Source organism: Prionailurus bengalensis, chromosome B4, assembly GCF_016509475.1.
Source record: "Prionailurus bengalensis isolate Pbe53 chromosome B4, Fcat_Pben_1.1_paternal_pri, whole genome shotgun sequence".
Lineage (NCBI taxonomy): Eukaryota > Metazoa > Chordata > Mammalia > Carnivora > Felidae > Prionailurus > Prionailurus bengalensis.
Genome location: NC_057358.1, coordinates 10,769,187 through 10,779,983, shown reverse-complemented (window position 1 = coordinate 10,779,983; position 10,797 = coordinate 10,769,187). Strand labels below are relative to the sequence as shown.

Here is a 10,797-nt window from a genome sequence, read left to right as displayed (position 1 = left end):
AGGGGTGCGGGGGGGGCGGCATTAACACAGCACTCTGTGCACTCTGGAGCACGGGCCTACGTCTGCGGTCGAAATGAAAGGAGTCAATCTTGGGAAGAGGACCCTTGTCTTTTGTTCCCTGTTGGCCAACGGCAGCAGAAAACTATTCTCAAGAAGTAGCACCTGAGATTTCCTTTTCCTGCAGACGAACCCACCCAGCCTGGGTCTTGAAAGCTGGTGGGCCTGCCCATGCATCACGCCGCCATGTCTGAAGAAACAGGATCTGATGTCGCCAGCTCGTTCCCTGTCTTGGTCAGCTCAGGCGGCCATAACAAGATGCCACAGACTGTGGGTCTGAAACAAGGCACATTTCCTCACAGTTCTGGGGGCTGGACACCCGAGATCAAGGTGTCAGCGTGTTTGGTTTCTCCTGAGCTCGAAGACGCAGGCTTCTCTGTGTGCCCTCACATCCCTTCTCTCTGGGCGTGTGCGCCCTGTGTCTCTTTGTGTGTTCAAATTTCCTCTTCTTGTAAGGACACCTGTATCCCCCGCTTGGCTCTCTGTGCCCCCTGGGACAGGGCTTACACTTGTCTACACAGAAAGAGTTCTAGGACGTGAGAGATACTACAAAACAAAATCCAACCAAGCGTATTTGAAGATCGAATTGGCTTTATTAAGCGATTCCTGAAACAGGAAGCATCCATCTAGCAAGTAGAGGGGAGCTCAGAGGAATTGTACAGAAGTGGAAGGTTTTTATAGGAGGGAGGGTGGGGCAAGAAAGTTATCAGCAAAAGGAAAGACAGGATTGTTCCAGACCGGTTGCTTTCCCTTGGTGGGCGGAGCTGGGGGTCTTATCCTGCAGATAATCTCATCTTCCCCGGGGGTGGGGTGGCCGGGAGAAGGCTCATATGGCAGATGACTTCACTGGTGCTGATCCGCAAATTCCTGACTGACCGGTTAAGACTACGTTTCTGGGGGAGGTTGAAATTGCAACTAGATGAGATATCAAGCCCCGTTTTGGGGACTCAACCTAAGTGGCGCCATTTTGGGCCGGTGGTTTTCTGTTTAATGTGGATTGAGCCATTCGGTTCATCCTGCTTCTGGCCACTGGGAGCATTTATCCTGCTCAGCTTTGGCTCCTGGCAACTCATTCCCTGTCATCTGCTGCCCAGTGTCTAGGGCGAGGTAGTGAGCAGATAGCAAGCTCAGGAAATCCAACGTCTGAGTTAGCACCTCTGTTCCCAGGGCTTCCTAGCAATATGGCCCTGGCAAATTTCCCTCTCCAAGCTTGCTCTCCCATGGCAAATTGGGATGATAACACCTACCGTGTAGAGCTGTTTTAAGAAGAACAAAACTACCTCCCCACAACTCTCCTTATGGACAGAGGCCTGGGTGGAAGATGGTCACTGAGCCACAAGTTAATCTGACCCTTACAAACAAGTGTACTTTTAAGGTGTTTGCAGAATATTCCAATCTTGCTACAATTAATCCAGGAGCCATGAGTCCTATTCTTTATTTTTAGCAGGCTACAAGGAGCCTGACTGAAATGGAGAGGGGAGGAGGGGAATTTTTCAGCTCTGGGAAGTTTCACTCCATTGTGAAAGAGGCAATGTTGCCAATTGTGAGGGTAACAGAGAAATGTCACTTTTATGGTGTCTCTCCAATCAGATGGGAGGCCCTCAAATGTGGGGGGACACAATCCGGTGGGGGGGGTGGCAGGTGGCTCAGGGGGTGGAAGAATTCACCTGAGGCGGAACAAAGGAGGTAGGAGCTTATTGACTACAAGGGAGCAAGGGAGCAGTGGGCAGGACAGCAGGGGGGAGGCTGTCTGCAACAAAGTGGTGGGTGGGGGCTGTATTTAAAGAGGGGAGCTCAGGAGGTGCGGAGACAGACAGAGTTTTCCCTTTTTTGGTAACTGGGCCTGGTTGCCAGTAGCCCATTGGTTAGTTAGGGCCTATGGATATTTTGAGGTGAGTCGCCCGATGAGCCTGTCTGTATTCATCCAGGGGGTCGCTTTGGGCCCTTTTGCCTTGATCAAGTTTTCATTGCTCAAGCCTATTGTCTAAAAGCAGCCTCTACAACTTTCCCTCACTGTGTGTTTATAATATACTCTTTCTGAGAATTAATACTTGTCCTTTAGGGATGTGTTTGTGTAAAACGCTGGTTTACAACCCCAGCTGCACATCAGAATCACCCAAGAAGCTCAAAGAGCAAATACTGGTGCCCAGACCTCCCCCCTGGATGTTCTGTTTGTTGTTACTGTTCTAGAGGGAGACCTAGGAACCAGTGTTGAAGAACCCCCGACCCGGGGTTCGGGTAGTGTTGAGAGCCACTCACCCTAGGGTTACACCAACAGCTTCTGCACCGACCTGCAGTGTGAACTGGAGCATTTAAGCAATGCTTTGTCTCAGTGTCTTTGTCTGAAGAGTGGATAATTGTGAAACGCTCAGCCTGGCTCAGGACAAGCTCTATATAAATGTTTGCTATTTTTATGTTCAATGATACATATGCAATGTATGTAGGTACACGTATACGTGATGTGAGCTCAGGACACTCAGTAAATGGTTAGCAGCTGTTATTTTTATATGATATAATGTAATACCATTTCAAAATAGGTGCAAGTTATTTTAGGTAACTTCCATTTGCGTTGCTGTGTTTCTTTCTTGCTCAGAGCTGCCTTTCCATTGTGTGTCTCTTCTCAAGCCCCCGAGCTTCCCTGGTTTGGGTGGGGTGGGTATTCTGCCACCACCCTCCATTCAGCTCCAGGAATGTGTCCTTGTTTTTCTAAGCATTATAGGGTAGTCCCACCTGAACCCCAGGCACATGATGGATTCAGAGATGAGCATGTGATTAAAGTTGGTCTATACCGGAAGGATGCTCAGGACTTCGATTCCAGTTGGGGGAAGGATATTTTCTTCCTACTCTATGGGGCTGAGTCAACTTATCCTGGGAGCTGGTGGTGATCTTCTTATAACCCAAGAGGAGAGGGCCCTTGGATAAAACCAATCCCAGGAAAACAAACAGGGACAAGAGATAGAAAGATGGGGTTTTTGGTGACTTGTGAACTGCTGGGTCAGTCCTCGTCTAAAGCCTAATCCTCCTTGGGGCTTTTCATTTATGGAAACCAGTAAGTTCCCCTTCGTGTCGAAGCCACTTTGAGTTAGGTTTGCTCTTACTTGCCAGCGAAAGCATCCCAACAGATACGGCTTGTTGAACAACGTGGCGATTTTCCAGAGTGGAACAATGGATGGGGCCACAAAGAGAGGTGTGATCTGCCTGGTTCTTACCCCTGCCCCACCCCTGCAAAGGCTTCTTAAAAGGTCGCCATATTGCACCAAGAGGAATCAGCCCATGTCAACAGTGGCGTGAGGAGTGGCCCCTGGGAGCATCTTCCATAGACTTTCAGCTATACTGACTTGTTGACAACGATGGACACGAGAGGGCGTCTTTGTAAATGTGTCACCCAGGGCAGGGAGGAACACCCTGCTGGAGGAGTGATGATCAGGCGGGGAACTCTGGACCAGGTAGGAGACAGTGCTTCTCCCTCTGTCATCACACCCTCCCAACACAACCAGACTGGTGTCCCTTAGAGGGAGGGAAAGGCCGACCCTGATTCCCATGTGAAGCACTGGGTGGGCAGTGCCTGGCATGCGGCAGCCCCGGTGAGGAGTTGCACACTCCACGTCCTCTGAGGTGGACCGGGTACTCGAGCCAGGTTTCATTGACCACAGGACAGGCCTGCGTTTGTTCTTGCCTTCAGCAAAGCCTAGAAGCTACCTCACCATTATGGGCTGAATTGTGTTCCCTCAGGATTCATGTGTTGAAGCCCTAACTCCCAATACCTCAAGAATGTGACTGCATTTAGAGATAGCTTCTTCTCAGAGGTAATTAAGGTTAAATGAAGTTAAGGTTGACTGAAGTGAGGATAAATGAAATGGGGTGGGTCTCAGTCCAGTCTGTCTTGTGTCCTTATAAGAAGAGGCCGTAGGACACAGACACACAGAGGGTAGGCCATGTGCAGACTCCGGGAGAAGTCAGCATCTACATTTTTTTTTAGCTTATTTATTTATTTTGAGAGAGAAAAGATACAGCATAAGTTGGGGAGGGGCAGAGAGAGAAAGGGAGAGAGAGAGAATCCCCAGCAGTCTCCGTGCTGCCAGCACAGAGCCCGACATAGGGCTTGAACTCACAAAGCCGTAAGATGATGACCGGAGACAAAACCAAGAGTTGGATGCTTACCCGACTGAGCCACACAGGTGCCCCAGAAGTCAGCATCTAAAGCCAAGGACACACACCTGCAGAAGAAACCAACCCGCCAACATCTTGGTCTTGGACCTTTGCCTCCAGAATTGTGAGAAGATACATTTCTGTTGTTTAAACTATTCAGTCTGTGTGTATTTTTTTTTTTTTTATGGCAGCCCTCGAAACAAATACACTTATTTAATCTTGCAGCAAATATTTATCAAGTGCTTTCTCCATATCAAGTACAATTCACCCTCTCATTTGGAAAGAGGGAGTTGATGAAGTGAATTTAGAACGTGAGTAAGGGAGATGTTGGCGCATGCTAAGCCCTATGATGATAAGACAGGACAATGTCTTGGGAGGTTTGGGGAGCTCCTTGGGACTGAGGGCACTGTGAGGCCGTCCGAGCAGGTCTCAGTGATAACAGCCCCTTAGAAGGGAGGCATGTTGACATCAATGAAGAAGGGCAAATGTGGGCATCTTTGAGTCCCTAAAGGTGGCTCCCTGTGGAGAAGACCAGGTAGCATTTCTCAGCTGGGTTTGTACAGGAAAAGGAAAAGTGATTAGATGTTTTGTTTCAGAGGATTTGAAAGAAAAAGCTATTAGGGTGCCTGGGTGGCTCAGTCTGACTTCAGCTCTGGTCATGATCTCACAGTTTGTGAGTTTGAGCGCCATATTGGACTCTGTGCTGACAGCACAGAGCCTGCTTTGGATTCTCTGCTGTTGTCTCCTTCTCTCTCTGCCCCTCCCCTACTCGTTCTCTCTCTCTCTCTCTTTCCCCCTCCCTCTCTCCCTTCCTCCTTCTTAAAAGTAAATAAACATTTAAAAAAAAAAAAAAAAGAAAGGAAAGGCTGTCTCACTCCTGGGCTCAGCTCCAGGCTCTGGAGTGGCCAGGAAACCGACCCAAATAGCTCTGGCCTCCTGAGCTGGCTGAGGCCGGAGTAGGGTCTGAAAGATGCTTACCTGGTGTTAAGGCCTGATTTGTGTCCTCCCAAAGGTCATATGTTGGAACTTTACCCCTGGTACCTCGGAATGTGAGTGAATTGGGAGATGGGATCTTTAACGAGGTGATTAAGTTAAAATGAGGCCTTTGAGGAACCGGGGGGTGGCTAATCCAACCTGACTGGGGTCCTTCTAAGAAGAGGAAATTTGGACACACACAGAGACACCAGGGGTGCACAGACAGGGGAAAGACCAGGTGAGAAGGCTGCCATCTGCAAACCAAAGATCTTGGTCTCAGAAGAAACCACACCTGCCAGTGCATTGATCTTGGACTTCCAGCCCCCAGAACGGTGAGAAATAAATGTGTGCTGTTTCAGCACCCCTGTCTGTGGCCGCTGGAGCTAAGGTACCCGGGCTGAATGGCACTCCCCTAAGATCTGTCCGCCAGACCTGGGAAGGTTGCCTTATTTGGAAAAAGTATCTCTGCAGACGTAATTAAGTTAAAGATCTTAAGATGAGAACATTCTGGATTGACCAGGTGGGCCCGAAATCCAATGACACCTGTCCTCCCGAGACAGAGAAGCCAAGAGGAGAAACCGTGTGAAGAAGGGGGAGACTGGAATGATAAAGCTGCGAGCCCGGGGGGCCGTGAGGGTGCACAAGCTGGGAGGGAGGCCTGAACGCTTCTCCCACACAGCACCCGGGAAGTCCACCTCCCCCAACACCTTGCCGGCACACTTCCGCCCCCGAAACCATGACAGAATAAATTCCTACTGTTTTCAGCCACCCAGTTTGCGGTCACTTGTAATGGTGGCCCTAGGAAACAGCTCGCCCGAGAACACATTTCGGGCCCTCTGGGCTGGACCGAGTCCCTGGTGGGGGGAGGTGGCTCACCCCACCTCCGGGAGCCCAAGCAAGTGGCGCACAATTGCAGCTGGGTGTGGACACCGAGTAGGGCCCACCTCCTGCGGTAATGCTGCGCAGCAGCCAGAGGCAAAGCCTTTTTATTTTTATTAAATGAATTTATTTTTTTAAGGTTTTTTAAAAGCTTATCTATTTAATTTGAGAGACAGAGAGAGCACGTGAGTGGGGGAGGGCAGAGGGAGAGAGAGAGAAGGAGAGAGAATCCCCAGCAGGCTCTGCACTGTTCGTGCAGAGCCCGATGCGGGGCTTGAAATCATCAAGGGCGAGATCATGACCTGAGCCGAAAACAAGAGTTGGTCTTAACCGATGGAGCCACCCAGGCGCCCCAGGAGCGAAGACTCTTTAGACCTCAGGGTTTTCTCTGCTCAGACGGTGTGGACTTCTTGGGGTGAGGAGGGGAAGGGGGCCCCATGAGGCTGAATGGATTTCTTGTGAATTAGGGTCGGAGTATTCATGGTTCAGGAAAGGTTGAGGGTGGGGGGATGGGACCATCCGTACACACTGACTGGTCATACGGGGCTGGACCTGCCCGGGTAGCCTGTCCCGGGAGCTGCCTTGGAAAGTGGAGACTCTGGGGGCATCTGGGTGGCTCAGTCAGTTAAGTATCAGACTCCGCATCAGGCTCGTGCTCTCTCTCTCTCTCTCTCTCTCTCTCAAAAATAAAGTAAACATTTAAAAAAATTTTTTTTGAAAGTGGAGACTCTGCACGTCTCAATGTCTGTGACCGCTTCTCAAAACAAACATTATTACAACGCAGCATCTGATGCTTCCCATAAAACTTACTATTATTTAAGCTAGAGGCGGGGCCGAGGAGTACAGTGATGGGCCCTGCCCCTCGCCCACACTGACACCCACCCCCTGCTCTCACCTGCATTCGTGCCCACCATGCGTGCAGAGCCAGGTGCCTCCTGGTGCTGCCAGGTGGAGCCGGTCCTGTTGTTACAGGAGCGTCTGCGGCCGGGGATCAGGTGAGGGATCCCTAACATCCCTGGCAGACTCGGGTGTGGGTTTGGCAGCTAATGGCTGTGCTTCTTGCCATATTCCTTCTCCTGCTCCAAGATTACAGAAAAGCACTTGGCTCTGGGCACCCTGATTTCTTGCTCCGTTTGACAAAGTTTTCCTTGGTTTTCCCTGCGGCCATGCCCACGTCATACCGCGTGAGTGTAAGTTGAGGGGATGTGTGATCATGCCCCAAGATGGGAAACCTGGTGCCCGGAGAGGCTGGAACCGACCCAAGGCCACATAGTCCATTGGGAACCCTTCTTGGACAGTGTGAAGCCCAAATCAGGACAGGGAGGCTGTGCTTTGCTACAGGACACCGAATTTCAGACGATACGGACGTTTGAAATAATGCTTTTAAAAGACTGTACAAGGGGTGCCTGGGTGGCTCGGTTGGTTGAGCGTCTGACTCTTGATTTCGGCTCAGGTCACGATCTTGGTTATGGGATCGGGCCCCGCATCGGGCTGTGCACTGACAGCAGGAGCCTGTTTAGGATTCTCTTTCTCTCTCCCCATCTGCTCCTCTCCCACTCTGTTTTGCTCTCCCAAAATAAATAAAATAAAACTTAGAAATAAATAAATGAAAGACTGTACAGGTTGTAAGCTGCTAATTCCCGAGGAAATGCTTTACCACGCGTCATCCCTCCCCAAGGCAGCTCTCTGGCTGGGGTGGCAAGGTGACCCTCTGGCTGTGTCAGCTACCACCGATGTCAAGGTGCACGGAGGGGGCTTTGCCTGCGTGGGGGCCACTCTCCTCCCACTTTTCACTTTGCAAAGGACACTTTTCATATTCCTAGCCCCAAATGCCAAAATTGCTGGTTACTGCGTTGGGAAAAGTTTCTTTTGCAGGGAAAGATAGACTGCTGTGCACCTGTCGAAGGAAGAGGCAGAGAAATCAGAGGATGTGGGGCCTTTGCAAGGTCCTGCTGAGGTGACAGCCAGGGAAGTCACCTTTGTGACTTGAGTGTGAGTAGACAGATTAGTTTTGAGGGTGGAGGCTTCTAACAGAAATGAAAGGATTTCTTTTTCTCAGATGTCAGTTGAGTTGAAAGCAGGTCTCTGTTTCTTTGGCTCTGGGTGAGGCCAAGAGGAAGTTGTCTCCGGGACTAAAGGCTCGCAGAGGTGTTGTGTGGGTGATGCTGGGCCACCGTTTCGGAACGACGAGGCAACCCCACAGCCTGGTATCCTGTTGTTTTCTTTGCTGCCCGCAGCCTGCTTGGCGGACGCTGGTTTCTAATTCCGTGGACTTGCATTTTCTGAAGAATAAGTAAAAGTTAGATCACAACTCTCTTTCTCTCCCCAAAGCCTAATGAAATCAGAGAACGTGGTCATGCCAACAAAACAAAACAAAACAACCCACAAACACTGTTGGCAATCAAATACAGAAGAGAATGCAATTCCACATTGTAAACTCTGAAAAGTGGACACTGGGGAAGGAAGCACGATACCTGAAGTAGCTTTTAACTTTACCTTCACCTCCCCGCCGCCCTGCCTTTTCCCCGTGAACCCCAAAACAGGATATAAAAGGGAAGGCTGATCAGGAGTTCTCTGGAGTTCTCAGGAACACGCTCTAGTAAATGAAGGAGTCTAGACAACACTGGTAGGGAAATCTCATGAAGGTAAAAGCTCTTACTCACCCCCTTCCCCACCTCCAGGCTCTCGGGGTGTTAGTCCTTTTCCAGAGCCCCACAAAATTGGAAATAATGACCAAAAGAGCCTGGGGGAATCCATACAGTAGTTAGAAACACTCTTAATGAAGAGGGATGAAACCTGGAGCAGGACATTTCACATAATCTCAGAAGAGAAGGCAGCTTTGCGAACAAAGTCTGTGCAGAAGCCCCAGAAACTCTCCTGTGTCGTCCCTGCCAAGTCACCAGGCACTGAAATGTGGCTGTGGCTGCAAACCACGCCCCTCCCACCCAGCTACATGCCAAATCGCACCTCCGAAGAGGGGACGTACAAGCGGTCAGAGAAGGAGTGACAAACGACATGGAGCATTCCACCTCACTCTACGTGAGAGAAACAGAAGGCTGGAACAGCAACCACGCAAAAATAAGAAAGGAAACAAAGGAACACAGAAACACACATACCAATGACGGATGAAGAAACCTGGCTGGAACAAAAACCAATCAAAGGAACAGAAGTAAATGCAGACCCCCTACGTGTTTCATGCTGGGATAGATGCGGGTGGTCTCCCCCCCCCCGCCTCTCACTGGCCCTGTGGGCTGCCATCACTGCCTGGCTGCCCCTTTGCCCAGGATGGTATGCAGCCTGCCCCATGGACAGGACAACTACAATCCGGTGACCGCCGACTGACAAAAGGCTGGCCGCCTCGCCTGAAGGTGGGACTGCCCCTGTGATGTGGCTCAGGCTCCACAGCGCTAACGTGTGGGGCCCACAACTTTACCAACAGCTTTGTTGGGCAGTGCTGAAGAGCATATGAAAGACGCTGTTTATACCTGGGAGTCATGGGTCATCCGTGTTTTGATGAACACACAAAGTCTTATTCTTTCCTGCTTACTTCTCCACCTGAGGAGAAGGCTTTCTAAGCCCTTGATGTGGCTGCGAAGAGAGGCATTTCTGCCTAGGAACCGAGTCTCATTAAGCCTTCCTGGGCCTGCCATCTGAGCCCAGCATCAGCAGGCTGTGGGTGGTGAGCAGGTGTGACTGGTTCTCTGGACAACGACAGTAATGAGGTCACCAGGGAGCCATCCTTCCTGTGTGTGTGTGTGTGTGTGTGTGTGTTTAATTTTTTTTTTTTACATTTATTTTTGAGAGACAGAGAGAGACAGTGTGAGCAGGGGAGGGGCAGAGAGAGAGGGAGACACAGAATCGGAAGCAGGCTCCAGGCTCTGAGCTGTCAGCACAGAGCCCAGCGCGGGGCTCGAACCCACGAACTGTGAGATCATGACCTGAGCTGAAGTCGGACGCTTAACCGACCGAGCCACCCAGGCGTTCCCCTTCCTGTGTGTTTAAATGGCACAAGCCCAGAATACCTGCATTTCTCCTGGGGTGACGAGCAGGGGACACTCCTGGGGCCGGTTTGACTCTTGGCAATGCCATTTTCTGTTTCCAGATACTTCCCTCAGTCCTGTGTGTGAAGCCCCTTTGTAGGGAAGGTCTTGTCTTCTGGGACTCAGAGTTCCCATCCCCCATCAGAGAGCTCTACTGAGGCCACGTCAGACACAGCCAGCAGCAGTTGGGTCACCCTTGTTCCCTGGCTAAGGGAATAATCAAAGGTGATTAAAGAGAAAGGTCTGCAACACTGTGCAGTGGTTTCTCTTGAACAACTGGTCTACCCCACAGTACCTGGCCTGCTCTTGTGTGTGGCTCACATTGGTGACACCACCTCAGTGAACTTTAAGGGCTTCTCTGCTGTGTTCCTCCCTAAGCCTCACACTTGCCTGTACCTCCCTTTCCTCCTGACATCCGAAATTCCAGTTAGACCATATTCCTTTTTGTATTAGTCTTCCCTGGAGAAACAGTTCAACAGGAGATAGATCATAGATAGATAGATAGACACAAGGAGATTTGTTTAAGGGGTTGGCTCATGCAATTATGGAAGCTAAGAAGCCTCAAAAGCTATTGTCTGTGAGCTGGAGGCCCAGGAAAGTGGGTGATGTATTTCTAGAACAATCCCAAAGGCCTGAGAGCCAGGAGGACCAATGGTGAATGTCTTAGTTCAAGTCAAGAGGCCCAAGAACCAGAACT

At 50.4% G+C, this 10,797-nt stretch overlaps 1 long non-coding RNA gene across 1 annotated transcript; it reads right to left on the bottom strand.

Annotated features, from left to right (window-relative positions):
* Nucleotides 1-7,679: 7,679 nt before the first annotated feature.
* LOC122473032 lies at nt 7,680-9,670 on the bottom strand. The gene is made up of 2 exons (XR_006294581.1): nt 9,546-9,670; nt 7,680-8,342 (listed from the first exon to the last, which is right to left on the bottom strand). It is a non-coding gene; the product is annotated as an uncharacterized LOC122473032 (long non-coding RNA).
* Nucleotides 9,671-10,797: the final 1,127 nt, after the last annotated feature.